Source organism: Bison bison, unplaced genomic scaffold (assembly GCF_000754665.1).
Source record: "Bison bison bison isolate TAMUID 2011002044 unplaced genomic scaffold, Bison_UMD1.0 scf7180017864482, whole genome shotgun sequence".
Taxonomy (NCBI): Eukaryota; Metazoa; Chordata; class Mammalia; order Artiodactyla; family Bovidae; genus Bison; species Bison bison.
This window is the reverse complement of record NW_011495042.1, coordinates 1,566,596-1,585,703: the sequence shown is the minus strand read 5'-3', so window position 1 is coordinate 1,585,703 and position 19,108 is coordinate 1,566,596. Positions and strand designations below refer to the sequence as shown.

The following is a 19,108-nucleotide window of genomic DNA, read 5'->3' as shown; positions in this document are numbered from 1 at the left end:
TGCATATAAGTTAAACAAGCAGGGTGACAATATACAGCCTTGACATACTCCTTTCCCTATTTGGAACCAGTCTGTTGTTCCATGTCCAATTCTAACTGTTGCTTCCTGACCTGCATACAGATTTCTCAAGAGGCAGATGAGGTGGTATGGTATGCCCATCTCTTTCAGAATTTTCCACAGTTGTGATTCACACAGTCAAAGGCTTTGGCAAAGTCAGTAAAGTAGAAACAGATGCTTTCCTGGAACTCTTGCTTTTCCAGTGATCCAACGGATGTTGGCAATTTGATCTCTGGTTCCTCTGCCTTTTCTAAAACCAGCTTGAACATCTGGAAGTTCACGGTTCATGTATTGCTGAAGCCTGGCTTGGAGAATTTTGAGCATTACTTTTGAGCATTACTTTACTACCGTGTGAGATGAGTGCAGTTGTGCAGTAGTTTGAGGAATGGAAGCTGACCTTTTCCAGTCCTGTGGCCACTGCTGAATTTTGCAAATTTGCTGGCATATTGAGTGCAGCACTATCACAGCATCATCTTTCAGAATTTGAAATAGCTCAACTGGAATTCCATCACCTCCACTAGCTTTGTTCGTAGTGATGCTTTCTAAGGCCCACTTGACTTCACATTCCAGGATGTCTGGCTCTAGGTCAGTGATCACACCATTGTAATTATCTGGGTCATGAAGATATTTTTGTATAGTTCTTATGTGTATTCTTGCCACCTCTTCTTAATATCTTCTATTTCTGTTAGGTCCATACTATTTCTGTCCTTTATTGAGCCCATATTTGCATGACATGTTCCATTGGTATCTCTAATTTTCTTGAAGAGATCTCTAGTCTTTCCCATTCTATTGTTTTCCTCTATTTCTTTGCACCGATCACCTAGGAAGGCTTTCTTATCTCTCCTTGCTATTCTTTGGAACTCTATATTCAGATGGGTATATCTTTCCTTTTCTCCTTTTGCCCCTTCTTATCTCTTTGATATTGGTTCTCTCTCCTACATAATGGGACGTCTGGACTGTGGTGAGGTTTAAATCAAAAGTCATGTGTCAATGTTTCGCTCATAGTAAGCCCCTGATAAATATTTACTGAACTAGATTTTCCTCTTTTATTATCTGCATAAGGAAAGGAGGTGGGCATGAAAGTGAGTTAATGAGAGAGCTGGGCCTAGTAGCAGGTAATTTCCCCAATCAATCAAGCTCTCCTATACTTCGTTTTGGTTGTGTGAGTACCTCTCAGTCACTTATGTGACTAATATTCATCAGTATTTACAGAAGAAACCTAGCATATTGTTTCCTGGTTTCACATTTCCTGAAAAAATCACTGGCTAGAATTCAGATTGTTGTTGTTCACTCAGTCATGTCCAATTCTTTGCGACCCCATGGACTGCAGCATGCCAGGATTCCCTGTCCTTCACCATCTCCTGGAGCTGCTCAACTCATGTCGGTGATGCCACCCAACCATCTCATCCTCTATCCCCCCTTCTTCTCCTGCCTGCAATATTTCCCAGCATCAGGGTCTTTTCTAATGAGTTGGCTCTTTGCATCAGGTGGCCAAAGTATTGGAGCTTCAGCTTCAGCATCAGTCCTTCCAATGAACATTCAGGGTTTATTTCCTTTACGATTGACTGGCTTGATCTTAGTGCAGTCCAAGGGACTCTCAAGAGTCTTCTCTAACACTATAGTTCAAAAACATCACTTCTTTGGCACTCAGCCTTCTTTACGGTCCAACTCTCACATCCACACATGACCACTGGAAAACCATAGCTTGGACAGACCTTTGTCAGACCTTTGCTGACAGACCTTTGTCAGCAAAGTAATTCAGATAGGGTTACAAACAAAGGAATTGATGTATCTTTACAACTTGGTAAATAGTAATGTAATATAATATATTTAATATCCATCTTGAGCCAGGCGTCCTGGAATGTGAAGTCAAGTAGGCCTTAGGAAGCGTCACTATGAACAAAGCTAGTGGAGGTGATAGAATTCCGGTTGAACTATTTCAAATCCTGAAAGATGATGCTGTGAAAGTGCTGCACTCAATATGCCAGCCAATTTGGAAAATTCAGCAGTGGCCACAGCACTGGAAAAGGTCAGTTTTCATTCCAATCACAAAGAAAGGCAATGCCAAAGAATGCTCAAACTACCACACAATTGCACTCATCTCACACGCTAGTAAAGTAATGCTCAAAATTCTCCAAGCCAGGCTTCAGCAATATGTGAACCGTGAACTTCCTGATGTTCAAGCTGGTTTTAGAAAAGGCAGAGGAACCAGAGATCAAATTGCCAACATCCGTTGGATCACTGAAAAAGCAAGAGAGTTCCAGAAAAACATCTATTTCTGCTTTATTGACTATGCCAATGCCTTTGACTGTGTGGATCACAACAAACTGTGGAAAATTCTGAAAGAAATGGGCATACCAGACCACTTGACCTGCCTTTTGAGAAGCCTATATGCAGGTCAGGAAGCAAGAGTTAGAACTGAACATGGAACAACAGACTGGTTCCAAATAGGAAAAGGAGTTAGAACTGAACATGGAACAACAGACTGGTTCCAAATAGGAAAAGGAGTTCATCAAGGCTGTATATTGTCACCCTGATTGTTTAACTTCTATGCAGAGTACATCATGAGAAATGCTGGGCTGGAAGAAGCACAAGCTGGAATCAAGATTGCCGGGAGAAATATCAATAACCTCAGATATGCAGATGACACTACCCTTATGGCAGAAAGCAAAGAGGAACTAAAGAGCCTCTTGATGAAAGTGAAAGAGGAGAGTGAAAAAGTTGGCTTACAGCTTAACATTCAGAAAACTAAGATCATGGCATCTAGTCCCATTCCTTCATGGGAAATAGATGAGGAAACAGTGGAAACAGTGTCAGACTTCATTTTTGGGGGCTCCAAAATCACTGCAGATGGTGACTGCAGCCATGATATTAAAAAACGCTTACTCCTTGGAAGGAAAGTTATGACCAACCTAGATAGCATATTCAAAAGCAGAGACATTACTTTGCCAACAAAGGTCCATCTAATCAAGGCTATGGTTTTTCCTGTGGTCATGTATGGACGTGAGAGTTGGACTGTGAAGAAAGCTGAGCGCCGAAGAATTGGTGCTTTTGAACTGTGGTGCTGGAGAAGACTCTTGAGAATCCCTTGGACTGCAAGGAGATCCAACCAGTCCATCCTAAAGGAGAGCAGTCCTGGGTGTTCACTGGAAGGACTGATGCTGAGGCTGAAACTCCAATACTTTGGGCACCTCATGCGAAGAGTTGACTCCTTGGAAAAGACTCTGATACTGGGAGGGATTGGGGGCAGGAGGAGAAGGGGACAACAGAGGATGAGGTAGCTGGATGGCATCACCGACTCGATGCACATGAGTTTGGGTGAACTCTGGGAGTTGGTGACGGACAGGGAGGCCTGGTGTGCTGCGATTCATGGAGTCACAAAGAGTCGGACACGACTGAGCGACTGAACTGAACTGAACTGAATATCCATCTATAATGTAATATATGTCTATGTAACCCAAAACAACCAAATTTAAAAATAAGAAATGGTTCCAGATTAAATACGATCATATAAGAAAAGATAAATGATTATGATCAACCACAGTGATTTCCACTCACTAGACACCTTGGCAGTCTCACTTGATTTCTCATTTACTTTACCTGTAAAACACAGACACTATTAATATCACCCCCTACTTGCTTCTCAGAATCCATGAAATGTGGAAGAAATTGCCAATTTAAGGAACTGCTATAAAAATATAAGAAATATTTAATGTATAAAAAATCATTAGCAATATCATTGGGTATAATCCAGAGGTGAGGGAAAGGCAATTTATGTAAAACATATAGAAAAGTGGAATAGGATTAATGGTACATGGGACATTGCAGAAGAAATGATTAGTGAACTTGATGACATCAATAGAGAGTATTCAAAATGGACTGAGAAAAAAGAATTTAAAAATAAATTAAAAATCATCAATGAGATAATTTTAAGATGTGACCTAATGGATGAATAATTAGAGTCCCTAAAAATAAGCAGTGGTGAAAAGACAATTAGAAGTAGTGGCTCAAAACTCACGTTTAATTGAAAATATTAATCCGCAGATCTGAGAATCTTATTGATATCCAAGTACAAGTAACCTGAAGAAAACTACACCACAGCATAACATAATGATGATATTTCTGATTAGAAACAACTCAAATGAGGAAATACTAGAACAACACATTTAGAGTAATGAAAAAAGATTCAACTGAGAATCTATACCCTGAAGAATTATCCAAAAAATTGAGGGTGAAATAAAGATGGTTTCAAACAAAAGTTGAATTAATTCATCACCAACAGAACAGTGAGGGTTCAGGATGGGGAACACATGTATGCCTGTGGCAGATTCATTTCGATGTATGGCAGAACCAATACAATATTGTAAAGTTTAAAAATAAAATAAAATTTTAAAAAAAGTTAAAGGAAGAACTTCAGACAAGAGGAAAATTATATGAGAAGTGAATGTAGATCTGCACAAAGAAATGAACAGCACTGGAAATGAGTAAATATAAAATATCTTTTCTCTAGTATTTAAGTCTTTTTAAAAACATAACCCTGTATACGAGACAGCAAAAGAGACACTGATGTATAGAACAGTCTTTTGGACTCTGTGGGAGAGGGAGAGGGTGGGATGATTTGGGAGAATGGCACTGAAACATGTATAATATCATATATGAAACGAGTCACCAGTCCAGGTTCGATGCACAATACTGGATGCTTGGGGCTGGTGCACTGGGATGATCCCAAGGGATGGTATGGGGAGGGAGGAGGGAGGAGGGTTCAGGATGGGGAACACATGTATACCTGTGGTGGATTCATTTTGATATATGGCAAAACCAATACAATATTGCAAAGTTAAAAAATAAAATAAAACAAACAAAAAACATAAACTTCTAATTTTGGAGTAATTTCAAACTGACATAAAAGTTGCAAAGTTATTATGAAGATATTAGATAAATGCTGCCTTTAGATACCAACTTCACATATTAAGAAATAGATTGGTTAAAAGTAAAAGAAAAGAGAAACATATAACATCAGTGTTCATTAAAAAAATACAAATTAAAATATGATATACCTCTATTCCTTTGAGTGACTAAAATGGAAAACCATACTACAAAAGAGACAAAATATACAGGAGAAAATAACAAAATACCTGGAGGGAAAAATGGATGAGATCCAAAATGTGATTAATAGGAATCAACTCATCAGAGTGGAAGGAATTATACAAAATTGAGATTGAGGACTTTCCAGATTAAAGGAACAAAAGTGTTCAGATTGAAACAGTCTATTGAGTTCTTAGTATCATGAACAGCACCCAGGCTCAGACACATTCTTGGGGACATTTCAGAAAACCAAGGATGCAGAAAGGTTCTTTCTGAAAATAAGAATGGATTTGAAATAATATAATGAAATATCATTAGCTACAGAGGATGCTAAAAGATGATAGATGGTTTTTGAGTTCTAAAGGAAAATAACTTTGAGCCAACATTTCTCTGCTCAGTCAAACTATCAAAGTATATAAGGTATGAAGGCAAGACGAAAACATTTCACATGTGTGAGGATTCAGAAATTCTATCTATCATTGTTCTCTCATTGAAAGTTACTTAGGTCTGTACTCAGGCAAAGCAAGAAAGGAAGGTGGAGGGCCCGGGAGCCAGGGAGCCCCACCCAGTAGGATAGAAGCTTCCAGAGGACAGTGGTGTGGCCTGGGAAGTGGATCCAGGTCAGGACAGTAAGGATGGGGAGCTCTTAGAAGTCATTTCCAGCGGAAGGAGGACTTGACTGAATAGAAACTATACTGCAGAGGTTGGGGGAAGGTGAAGATGTGAAGAAGGCCAATCCTTAAAAGGCATGAGAATCACCAGGAAAAAAAATAAATAGTATAATAAAAGAAAAATAAATAAATAACAAACATACTAAATGTTGGTGAGGATGTAGAACAACTAGAAATCCCACACTACTGATGAGGATATAAGATGGTACAGTCACTTTGGGAAAGAGTTGAGCAGTTTTTAAGAAACTTCAATATGCATCTACTATAAAAGTCCAGGCATATATCACCCCTAGGTATTTACTCCAGAGAGAAGAAAGCTTATGTTCAAACAAAGATCTGTTACACATGTTCATAGTAGCTGTATGTGTAGCAGCCCCAAATTGAAAACTGCCTCCATGTTCATCAGCAGTCCCAAGTAGGTGAGCTCAGAGAAGGGTGTTCTGCATTAGGAAACAGAAACGTCTTACACAGCAAATGGAAGAGCTGATGTGCATACAGGATCCTGCGCTAAGTATGCTGTGCCCACATGTACTTGTAACGATGCTGGTTGATAGGTCATTTTCAAAGAAGATTTTACATGTGGTTGAAGTATTTGAAAATGTGAAAAAGAAAAAAGTCCAAAATGAAAAACTCAGCTTAAATAAAACCAATAAATGAATTTGATTTTTGCATAATTTACACTCTACTGTGGCCAAAAGTTCTAGGAACTTGCTCCAAGCGCTCTCACTCCATTACCACACCACCATAGAGCCAAGAAGGCAAACTTCTTTTGGACATGCTTTTAAATCCCATTCAAGTTGCCAGGGTTCTGATTAGGTTATACTTCTTATGGGAAGCTTCTGGCCTCCTTCTCTTTACTCACCAACATCAGTTTCTTCTGCACGTTCATTGCTAACCCTCATCTGCTTGGATTGCTTATGCACTATGAGTTTTACCCCTGCAGTCAAGATAAATTCTCTTCTCCCATTTATCTGATGATAAGTGCTGCTGGGGCCAACTAGGTAGTGTAGCTGTGGTTCTGTGCTCACAAGTCCTTCAAGCACACCTAACTCAACAGTTGAAATTTAAAAACAATTTGTGGGTACTATAAATACACTGGTCCCCAGTGGACTGAAGTATTTTTGAAGGCAAGAGACAATGAAAGCAATATTCTTCACTAGGACACTGACACGTCAGATTCTATTAAAGCATGAGTTATTTCTGGAGCATTCTTAAAGAGATGGGAATACCGGACCACCTGACCTGCCTCTTGAGAAATCTGTATGTAGGTCAGGAAGCAACAGTTAGAACTGGACATGGAACAACAGAAAGGTTCAAAATAGGGAAAGGAGTACATCAAGGCTGTATATTGTCACCCTGCTTGTTTAACTTATATGCAGAGTACATCATGAGAAACTCTGGGCTGGAAGAAGCACAAGCTGGAATCAAGATTGCCAAGAGAAATATCAATAACCTCAGATATGCAGATGATACCACCTTTATGGCAGAAAGCAAAGAGGAACTAAAGAGCCTCTTGATGAAAGTGAAAGAGGAGAGTGAAAAAGCTGGCTTTAAACTCAACATTCAGAAAACTAAGATCATGGCATCTGGTCCCATCACTTCATGGTGAATAGATGGGGAAACAGTGAAAGACTTTATTTTGGGGGCTCCAAAATCACTGTAGATGGTGACTGCAGACATGAAATTAAAAGTTGTTTGCTTCTTGGAAGAAAAACTGTGACCAACCTAGACAGCATACTAAAAAGCAGAGATGTTACTTTGCCAACAAAGGTCCATCTAGTCAAAGCTATGGTTTTTCCATGAGTTATGTATGGATGTGAGAGTTGGACTATAAAGAAAGCTGAGCGGTGAAGAATTGATGCTTTTGAACTGTGGTGTTGGAGAAGACTCTTGAGAGTCCCTTGGACAGCAGGGAGATCCAACCAGTCCATCCTAAAGGAAATCAGTCCTGAATATTCATTGGAAGGACTGTTACTGAAGCTGAAACTCCAATATTTTGGCCACCTGATGTGAAGAACTGACTCACTGGAAAAGACCCTGATGCTAGGAAAGACTGAAGACGAGAGGAGAAGGGGATGACAGAGGATGACATGGTTGGATGGCATCACTGACTCAACGGACATGAGTTTGAGCAAGCTCCAGATGATGAACGACAGGGAAGCCTGGTGTGCTGCAGTCCATGGGGCCACAAATAGTCACACACAACTGAGCAACTGAACTGAACTGAACTGAAAGATCTAAAAGCAGATTTTGGTATGACCAGCAGACATAGCTAGATATTAAGGATGCATTAATGATTACCAAACCAGCCACATAGGGTATTCAATTTTTATTCAGTATAACTCTGATTTTTACTTGGCAGAGAAGAACAGGGGAAATGAGTTTCCAAATCCCTTATCATGTCCATTGTGAAGGCAGAGAAAATGCAGGCACTGCTTGTCTCTTGATAACCCTTCTGCAGCGCTGCGGAAGTATTAAAATAGGGCAGCTCTATCGGCCTTTGACTGTTGACACTGCTACTTAAGCTGTGACTCACACTCTTGGGCCTCTGCTCTTGTGGACCCTGACTGCTTGGTCTTCACCCAGAGACTCTGGAGAGGAGGCAAGGTAGGTTGTGCTCCATCAAGGTCAGTGTAGTCATGGGAATGTAGTGGTTTCCTCTCCTACTTCCTGCAGCTCAGTGTTCTGTGAAAGCACCATGGGGCCAACCCAGGCTTGTAAATGAGGCCAAGCAAATGAGACCTGGGTTCCTTCTTACCCAGGGCAGCCCTATTTTTGCAATTTTATGGAAGATATCAGTTAAAAAGTTTCAGTGCTGAAAAAATGTTGGAGAACCACCAGGCTACTTTGGGACAGCATAGTTCAGTGGTTGAGATTATGGTTCTGGAGCTTGAAAACATGGGTTGAAGTTCAAGTTCAACCACTCCTGGATTCTGTGTGCCTCACGGAGCAAGTAAATCCACCCTCTGAACCTTATACACCTATTCCGGGTCCAGAATAGGAATCAGTGGTGGTTATTAACCCTACTGTCCGGTTCTATTGGTAAGTAAAGAGCTAGAGGGGAATGGAGCTAAGATTCAGGAGGAGAAGGGGAAACAGCTCCTGGTTTGTGAAAGACTTGGGGCCTGACTCCCCTGACAGGTCTGAAATAGAAAAGGGTTTACTTGTGTTCTTTCTTCTAATGATAAACTCTCCTTTCATCATGTAAAAACAGGTCTTGAGAAGTTGTGACTTATACCAAAGTTAAATTAGAAATGTATATTCTATATTCTGTTTCTGTATGCATGTAGCTGTTTAATGTTCTTCTGGAAGTCTCAAACTTTTTCTTATTCAAATAAACAAGGCAGTTTTCTATACATGAGGACCTGATATGAGCTTAGGAAAAAGCTGCAGTCTGGAATAAAGTGAAAAAAAGTGTTAAAACCTAGGAGGGGGTAGAGTTGAGGCTGACCAGATATAAAACTAATATTTAATATATATTCTATGTGTGTGTTGTGCTCAGCTGCGCCCAACTCTTTTCTATCCCCTGGACTATAGCCCAGTAGGCGCCTCTGTCCATGGAATTTTTCAGGCAAGAATACTAGAGTAGGTTGCCATTTCCTGCTCCAGGGGATCTTCCTGACCTAGGGATCAAACCTGCATCTCTTGTGTCTCCCTGCACTGGCAGGCAGATTCTTTACCACTGTGCCATCTGGGAAGTCCATATTATATATAATAGATGGATTAAAAATGAAAACCAATATGCAATTTTTAACCCATTACATCAATAATAATGATATAATAGTACAGACTTTATTAAAAAATTTTTTTTCATATAGTAATTCTCAGAGCAATGGAAGCTAGGTCAATATAAACTTAAAGAAAGAAACGTCTCCCCCTTCTTTGTTATTCTGCACTGTCACAGTGAAAAATCTCAAGCATCAGCTCTCTTTGGCCACATCACACTTACACTGCAATACACAGAGAAGAGACTCTGGTGGACAACAGGGTACAAGAGCCAATGGCATGTGCTCTGAAGGATGCTTCCAGAAGCCTTTAATTACAAGACCTGGCCTTTCTCCACTCGAGCCTTTTCATGAGAATCACAGAGTTCACTAAGTTCAACATACACTAAGAACACAGTATTAGATTTAGTCTGCTCCTAACAGAAGGGGGGAAAAGAGATGAGGGCAAACGTACTCTATTCAGAACTGCAACAGAGGAGCGACAGAATGTGATTCACTCAGTCTACAGGGAGGGCACCACGCCTCTGTGGAGTCCAGGGTCGTTCCAACTCCACACCAGAAGGAGAAACTGTTGTGAGTGCATTAAAACACCGAGAGTGACCTGTGTCAAAACAAAGTCTCCTTACGGTCGGTTTCCCTGCCTGTTAAAGGGCTTTCCTATCTGCCCTTCAGTCTGAACCTAACAATGCAGACAAATGAAAGCAGAAATGCTCCTGCCAGCTGCTACCCTCTCTTAGGATGTTTACTTGATGCTTTCTCTTCCCCTCCTCTCGGAACAAAGGATGTTGGTATTAAGGGTCAAAATTAAGCCACGTAACGTTCTGACAGAACCTCCGATGGCAGGAAACTATGTTAGTTAGCATTTTGACAGAGTGAGTCACTTGGCCACGGAGCCCCAGTGCAGTGACTGTGGTGCCACCAACATGATGCTGGAAAACGTGAGGGAAATCCAGGGCTTTTTTAAAAGGATTTTTTAAAGAATCCTGTTTTTCTCAAGAGGTACAAACTAAAAACACAAGTTGGCACTTTTTTTTGCCTATAAAATTGAGAATCATTAAAGAAGTTAAAGAAATAGTATGGCAATATCTGATGTGCTGACAGTGTGAAAAAAACAGACACTTTCATGAACTGCTGTTGGGAATAATGCTAAGTCACTTCAGTTGTGTCTGACTCTGCTCGACCCCATAGACAGCAACCCACTAGGCTCCCCCGTCCCTGGGATTCTCCAGGCAAGAACACTGGAGTCGGTTGCCATTTCCTTCTCCAATGCAGGAAAGTGAAAAGTGAAAGTGAAGTCGCTCAGTTGTGTCCGACTCTTAGCGACCCCATGGACTGCAGCCTACCAGGCTCCTCCATCTATGGGATTTTCCAGGCAAGAGTACTGGAGTGGGATGCCTAAAGTTACACCTTAAATGCAACTGTTTGGCAGAGAAATCTGGCAATAATGTATCAAAAGCTTTCAGAGGGCACAAAGTTTTAGTAGCAAGTCCAGTGAAACAATCAGAGATGTGCACAACACTCTGTGAATAAGGATGTGTATCACAGCCTTATTAATGATGGAGTAATACTTTACCCGATCTAAGTATCTAATAATAATGGACCACCTGAAAAATTAGTAAATATATGCACATGATACAATGCTTACCAGCCATTAAAACTGGCATTGCAAATCATTCTTCTAAGAATATTTTGTTATTTTTTTCTTCCAGTTTTATCGAGATATAATTGACATACAGCATTGTATAAGCTTAGGGTGTACCACAGAATGATTTCACTTACATACATCATGAAGTAACAGTAAGTTTAGCGAATACTCATCATTTCAAATAGACATGATTAAAGAAATAGAAAAAAATTTTTTTCTTGTGATAAGAACTCAGGATTTACTCTCTTAACACCTCTCATGTATAACAGCAGTGTCAATTATATTCAAAATGTTTTACATGACTAGTATTTTTTTATTTTGTAACTGGAAATCTGTACCTTTTCACCACCTTCATCCAGTTCCACCTTCCCTTTCTCCCCACCTCCCAACTCCCACCTCTGGTAACCACAAAACTGACCTCTTTTTCTATGAGCTTGAAATTATTCTTTTTGGTATGTGTGCAACTTGGGATTTTCTGAGGTAGGACATTTTAAACTTTAGGAACTAATGGAATTTTCCCAATAACTGTCCCAGAGGGAACTTCTAGGAATATCCATTTGTTTGAATTTTATGTTGATAAATTAAAATGACCACGAACTGTAATACAAAAACAAAATCCCAAACCAACCTGCCCTGTGACCCTCTGGGCTCGAGTGTCTCAATGCCATAAAGTTTCAGAGTCAAGTCAGTTAAAAAAGTCATAGAGCCAGGACTCAAAATCACATATTTAAATAAGAAAATGAGTCCCTGGTGGCTCAGTAGCAAACCCGCAATGCAGGAGACATGAGTTTGATCCCTGAGTCAGAAAGATCCCCAGAGAAGGAAATGGCAACCCACTCTAATATTTTTACCTGGGAAATCCCATGGACAGAGGACGCTGGCGGGCCTCCAGGTCCCAAAGAGTTGGACATAACTTAGTGGCTAAACAACAACAATAGTTACAAGTAAACATCGTTTTAGGACACAGAGCCCATTTGCTAAATCTGTAAATGTTTGACTCATGGGTGAGGCATGTAATACTTTCTACTATAAAGATTCTAGTTTGGTCTGAGTTATTGTGAAAATAGAGTCATAATGTACTTTCACAAAATTATTTGTTAGGCACTTGCTTCTGTTGTTCAGCCACTAAGAGGTATCCAACTCTGTGACCTCATGGACTGCAGTACACCAGGCTCCCCTGTCCTTCACTCTTTCCCAGAGTTTGTTCAAATTCATGTCCACTGAGTCAGTGATGCTATCCAACCATTTAATCCTTGTCGCTTCCTTCTCTTGCCCTCAGTCTTTCCCAGCATCAGGGTCTTTTCCAATGAGTTGGCTCTTTGCATCAGGTGGCCAAAGTATTGGAGCTTCAGCTTTAGCATCGGTCCTTCTAATGAATATTCAGGGTTTATTTTCTTTAGGATTGACTGCTTTGATCTCCTTGCAGTCCAAGGGAGTCTCAAGAGTCTTCCCCAGCACCACAATTTGATAGGTGTTTGTTATCTGTTTTCTATTTTGGGAACCACTGAGAATAAAACCAACACCCATGTGTACACAGTGTTCTAAAGTAAAAATACATAAGAGTGAGAGGAAAACATGGAATGGAGCTGAGTTTATGGCCACTGAGTGCCTCATGAAGATGTACTTCTTGGCTTGGCAACATCCTTTGGCAGCAAGGTATTCTCTCCTGCTCAAGGTTTCTGCCCTCAGCATCCCATGGGTGTGGTATTATCTAAACCTCAACACGTGCTATGATCTGGCTTAAAGAGCAGAGTTTAAGAGAAGTCAGTGAAATCTGTTTTGGGATATATGGAGAAATTATGGCCTTGAGCCCTGCTCTGCATCTTACAAGGTCTGTGCCATAAGAAATGCCTTTCAAAGAATTGTATTGAAACTGCAGGCATAGCCACTTCTTCTCTAACTAGGTTCATGTCAACAAATGCTTCATTTTTTCCACATCAAAGCAAGGAGCCTCTACCTCATACATAACAAGGATATGATAATAATAACAATATTGATAGTAATAAATAACAGTTATTTATTGATCATCAATTGCATAAATCTATACTAGGGGTCTTACATAGGCTATCCAATTTATTGCTCATAAAATCCTCTCATAAGACTAAGAAAAAAAAAAAGGCTGTTTATGCCAATATCAAAAAAGCTTCAGAACTACTGGTCTAGAGCAGATCAATTTTAATTGATTTTAAACTCCTCTTTCCACCAGTAAGTAGCTAATGACACAGGGTAAGTAATCTATTTTTCTGAGCCTCACTTTTTTCATCTACGAACATTTATCCAACGATGCACATAAAGCACATAAGGTAAATGCAACACTATGGTTGTTTAACCCCGTGGTAAGCTCAGGCTGCCCAACTCCACCTTCGGTAACCTTAAGTCAACAGCTTGAACTTGGCCACAAGGAGAGTCTTTGCACCAGGGAACTGGAAACCAGCAAACATTTCAATGCCTTTTTTGTTTCTTTCTTCCTAGTGGATTGTTAAAACACTTACCAGCACATTACTGCTATCTACACACCATGAATGTAAGGAAAGGTATTTCCATCCCTTTCATCTTAAATCTGCAAGGACAAAGGGATCTGATAACATAACAGATTTTGTATCTGAGTCCACAAATCTTTGGTTTGGGCAGAAACCAAATGCTTGCCCTTTATACGGCTAGCTGGCGCTCAATTTCTTATTTGCAGGGGGATTCCCTTACACTTGGGATGTACCAGCTCATGAGACCACTGCTAGATCAGTCCTCTTTCTGGAGGGAGGCAGGGGTCTTGCCGCACTGCCATCTTGGGGTGGGCTCTGCTTCATGCCACACAAACAGAAGTTCAAACCATGGGCTTGTGCCTGTGGGGTGAGGCATCTTGTACTCAGTTCATACTTCCCTTTTCTGAACTTTCTAGTCTCGTTACTATCTTCCTTTTCCCTCTGTGGGTTTTCTTGAGGGGAGTAAGCTGTGGTTGGTGGTATTTTGTTGTTTTCTGGCCTTCATTTTTTTTTTTAATTGAAGCATTGTCGATTTGCAGTGTTGTTAGTTTCTGGTGTACAGAAAAGTGATTCAGTTTTTCTGTTTTTAATTTTTAAAAAAGATTTACTTATTTATTTTTTGGCTGTGGTGGGTCTTTGTTGCTGCACACTTGCTTTCTCAAGATGCAGCGAGCGGGGGCTACTCTTCATTGCAGCGTGTGGGCTTCTCACTGCGTGCCTTCTCTTGTTGTGGAGCACAGGCTCTAGGCACGCGGGCTTCAGGAGTTGCAGCCTGCGGGCCCTAGAACTTAGCAGTTGTGGTGCACGGGCTTAGTTGCTCCGAGACATGTGGAATCTTCCCGGAGTAGGGATCAAACTGGTGTCCCTTGCATTGCAAGGTGGATTCTAAACCACTGGGCCACCAGGGAAGGAAAAACTGGCAGATTTAAGCACAAAGGGCCAATCTGAATTCCTGCTTCAGAACGATGAGACGAGAGGAAGGAGGAATGCATGGCACTGCCAGGCCACAGCAGCCCAGCAGCCACAGTTCCATGGTATGGCATAGCTAGGGCATGCCTGGACGGCAAGGTGGAGGTGGGGTTTCACAGGACAGATGGACATCCAGCCAAATTGGGCACATGAGAGATTGAGCATTATTTTTGGGGAAGTTACAGGAAGGGGGGAGGGGTGACAGACCACCTCGCTGTGTTACTTTCTCTTATCTAATCTGCTTCCCTCTCGCTTCTGCCTTGCTATCCAAAGTCACCACTCGGGCCACCCTAGGCCTCCCTTGAAGGGTTGGCCTCTTCTACTGGGCCCTGCCTCAGAGACCCGGTACCCTAGGACCTGGGCTTTAATCTCTGACATCGAGTGGCTAGGCCCACTGTCCCCTTCCCTTTGTTCAAGCAACAGGAAATGGTGGTGTCTCACAGCAAGCAACAAGTGCCCCAGTATGTCAACCTGCTTTGAATCATGGCTCTATTAGATGCCATGTCTTTTTCTTTGCCTGAGCCTCCATTTTCCCACCGGTAAAACAGAAGCAATATCATTCCCTTCTCAGAATTGTGGCAAGAATTAAATGTGATTTACTGTGTACCTGGTACTTGGTAGGTATTTGGCTGATGGGTGTTATGTAGCTATTTATTTCTGCAAGCTAAGCCTCACTCAAACCAGTCAACATGTGCTGAGTATCTCCTACATGTAAAAAAGTTGTCCAAGAAACCCCTTCTCCCCACCCCCATGCTGAAAAGGGGAAGGAGAGACTATCTTAAGGAAGTCCTCTAAAAACTTCCCATCCAGGGCCAGCTTGAATTAGCACTTATGGTCTTGCATGCCCAGTTCTAAAACTCTTTGATTCTGAAGAGTTATGCTATGTACTATCTAACACGCATTATTTTACTAAATCACATAACCTGTATTATGCCTTTTCTTCCCAACTTGATTGTAAGCTTCTCAACAGCTGGACCCATGTCCAGTCCTCCTTTGTGGGTTTCCCACAGTGCCCAGCATTGAGCTGCATGCATACGAGGAGGCTGATATGGAGACTGGTTGATTAAGTTTGATGCCTTGATGTGTGTGTGACCACAGGTGAGAGTATAGTTTGACATCTTTAATTCCGAGTATGATATTATCATGTACCTGCTTGAATAAACTTATTTCCTCACTTCATTCTACCTCAGGGAACAAGAAATCTTACTGCTTCTGAGAAGTAAGTGAGAGATGAAGGGATCAAAGACAGAGAGATTTTGTTTACGGCTGGCCCAGAATCTGGGCAGGGGCAAGCCGTGTGCCTGTAGGAATCTGAGACACTGACAGAAGCACTGGAGAATTGGTTGGTGACTCCAGCAGGGTTTGGAAACTTAAGCCTAGAGATGTTTGCAAATAGAATCACTATTAGGAGTGATCAGGGTGCACCAGAAGACTGGTAGAAAAAAGCACAAGTGCCTATAGCCAGAAACAGATCAGAGATGCCTCTCTTAGGTAAAGGGCTCGTATACAGAATAGGTTACAAACTCCCACAAGTCAATATTGAAATGACAAACAACCTAATTATTTTTAGACCAGCAAAAGATTTGATCAGGCACTGCACAGAAGATGATAACCAAATAACCAACATATATGTGAAAAGATACGAGACAGCAAAAGAGACACTGATGTATGGAACAGTCTTATGGACTCTGTGGGAGAGGGAGAGGGTGGGAAGATTTGGGAGAATGACATTGAAACATGTAAAATATCATGTAAGAAACAAGTTGCCAGTCCAGGTTTGATACACAATACTGGATGCTTGGGGCTAGTGCACTGGGACGACCCAGAGGGATGGTATGGGGAGGGAGGAGGGAGGAGGGTTCAGGATGGGGAACACATGTATACCTGTGGCGGATTCATTTTGATATTTGGCAAAACTAATACAATTATGTAAAGTTTAAAAATAAAATAAAATTTAAAAAAAAAGATAATCAATATCATTAATCATTTGAGAAATGCAAATTAAAACCATAATGATATAGCAGCCCATACCTTGATATTTGGCAAAACTAATACAATTATGTAAAGTTTAAAAATAAAATAAAATTTTAAAAAAAGAAAAAGAAAACAATAAAAATCTCTAATAGGCAATACCAACTATTGACGAGAATGGAGATGAACTTGAACTCTCACGTACTGCTGGCAAAAGAATAATAAATTGGTACAACCACTTAGGAAAACTGTTCAGTAGCATGTAAAGCTAAACAATGCCTCTCTATGACCCCAAAATTCTACCTCAAAGTATGTACTCCAGAGAAAGAAGTGTATATGAACTCTAAAGATATACACAAGAAGGTAGCTACTAGTTTTACTCATAAAAGTCTCAAACTGAAAACCCCCGATTTTTATCAACAATAAAATGGGTAAACTGGGTGCTATGTGCTGTGAGCTCAGTTGCTTCAGTCGTGTGCAACTCTTTGCAACCCTACGGACTGTAGCCCGCCAGGCTCCTCTGTCCATGGGATTCTCCAGGCAAGGATACTGGAGTTGGTTGCCATGCCCTCCTCCAGGGGATCTTCCTGACCCAGGGATTGAACCTGGGTCTCCTGCATTGCAGGCAGATTCTTTACCACTGAGTCACCAGGGAAGCCCCAAAACACGTGTCTTCACATGATAAAATGCTATGTGACAACATAAAAGAACAATCTGCTATTACTACACACAGCACAGCCAGAACTAATCTATAGTAATAGAAACAAAACAGCAGTTGCCTCTGTGGATACAGACTGGGAAGAGACACTAAGGAAAGGTCTGGGGTTCTGGCACTGTCCAGTCATGGTGGTTACACGGGTGTGTATACGTGCAAAAACTTGGATTAGTATGCTTTAGGCATTTTATTACACGCGTGCCACATTTCAAATCTAAAATCTTCAAAAATGCTTATTTTGAGATATCTGCCCAGGAATGTGACTGCTAGATTGTGTTGTAAGCACGTGTTTTGATTGTGTGCTCAGTTGCTTCAGTCATGTCCAACTCTGTGTGACCCTATGGACTGCAGCCCACCAAGGCTCCCCTGTCCATGGGATTCTCCAGGCAAGAATACTGGAGTGGGTTGCCATTTCCTTCTCCAGAGGAGCTCCCCGACCCAGGGATCAAATCCAAGTCTCTTACGTCTTCTGCTTTGGCAGGTGGGTTCTTCACCATTAGTGCCATTAGTCTTATAGGAAACTGCCATATTCTTTTTCAGAGTGTCTGTATTATTTTATATGCCTGACATCAATGTAGGAGTGATCCAGTCTCCTCCTTATCTTCTCCAGCATTTGGTGTTGTCACTGCTTTTTATTTGTCGTTCTGATACGTGTGATGGCAGTTTTAATCTGCATTTTCCTAATGACTAATGATACTGAATGTGTCTTCAAGTGCTTAGCTGCCATATACATGTCTTCTTCAGTGAGGTTTGTGCCTTTGCCCATTTTTTTCTTTTTTCTTTCTTTCTAACCATATGTAGATTTCTTTATTCGCTTGAGATAAGTCCTTTTAAAATTTCTACCTTGTTGGAAAAAAAAAATCTTTGTTTAGTTTCTAATCAGATTGGTTTTTTGCTTTTTAATTTTGAGAATGCTTTATATTTTAGATATGAACATTTTATTGGATATATTGTTTCCTGATTTTTTTTCTGAGGTTCTGGCTTGTATTTGAGTCTTTCAAAGAAGCTTTTAATTTTCATGAAGCCAAATTTATCAACTATTCTTTTTATGGATAGGGCTTTTGGCATCAACTCTAACAACTTTTCACCAAATTCTAGATTACAAAGATTTATCCTTTGCTATCTTCCAAAGTTTCATAGTTTTACATTTTACAATGAAGTATGTGATAAATTGAGTCAATTTTTGTATGTGTCTTTTTAAGTTTTTTATTGAAGTGTAGTTGATATTTATTTTTAAAAAATTTTATTGAAGGATAGATGATGTAAAGTTTAGGTTAAAGTTTATTTATTTTCTGTCTATGGATATCTAATTGCTCCAGCACTATTTATGAAAAAGGCTCCTGTTCTTCTGTTGAAAGGTACTGTGCCTTTGTCAGAAAGCAGTCGGATAAATTTATGAGTCTGGTTCTGTAATTTTCTATTTTGTTCCATTACTCTATGTGTATATCCCTCTGCCTAAACCATAGGTCTTTTTTTTTCCTTCTAACTTCATTTCATAGTTTTCATTGCAAATCTTGACTATGTTTTGTTAGATTTATACTGAGGTATAGTCTAAAAGATTTTGGAAGCAATTATAAATGGTATTTTAATTTTTGTTTCTAAGTGTTCACTGATACATAAAAATGTGATCGATTTCTGTTTGCTGATGTTTTTCCTGCAACTGAGCTAAACTTGTTAGTTTCAAGAGTTTTGGGGAGAATCCCTTGAGATTTTCTATGTAGACAACAACATCATCCTCAAATAAGGGCAGTTTATTTCCTCCTTTTCAATCTATATGCCTTATATTTTGT

General features: G+C 40.4%; 1 protein-coding gene and 1 long non-coding RNA gene across 4 annotated transcripts in view; one reads left to right on the top strand and one right to left on the bottom strand.

Moving 5' to 3' along the window:
* Nucleotides 1-19,108, bottom strand: part of LOC105004702 — a 176,706-nt gene that overhangs the window by 49,578 nt on the left and 108,020 nt on the right. The window lies entirely within an intron of this gene.
* The window catches only part of CCR3 (chemokine (C-C motif) receptor 3), a 32,307-nt gene continuing 21,431 nt past the window's right edge, over nt 8,233-19,108 (top strand). The window contains exon 1 of the mRNA XM_010862395.1: nt 8,233-8,420. The gene's annotated coding sequence lies outside the window, so the exon portion shown is untranslated. The remainder of the gene's footprint in view (nt 8,421-19,108) is intronic.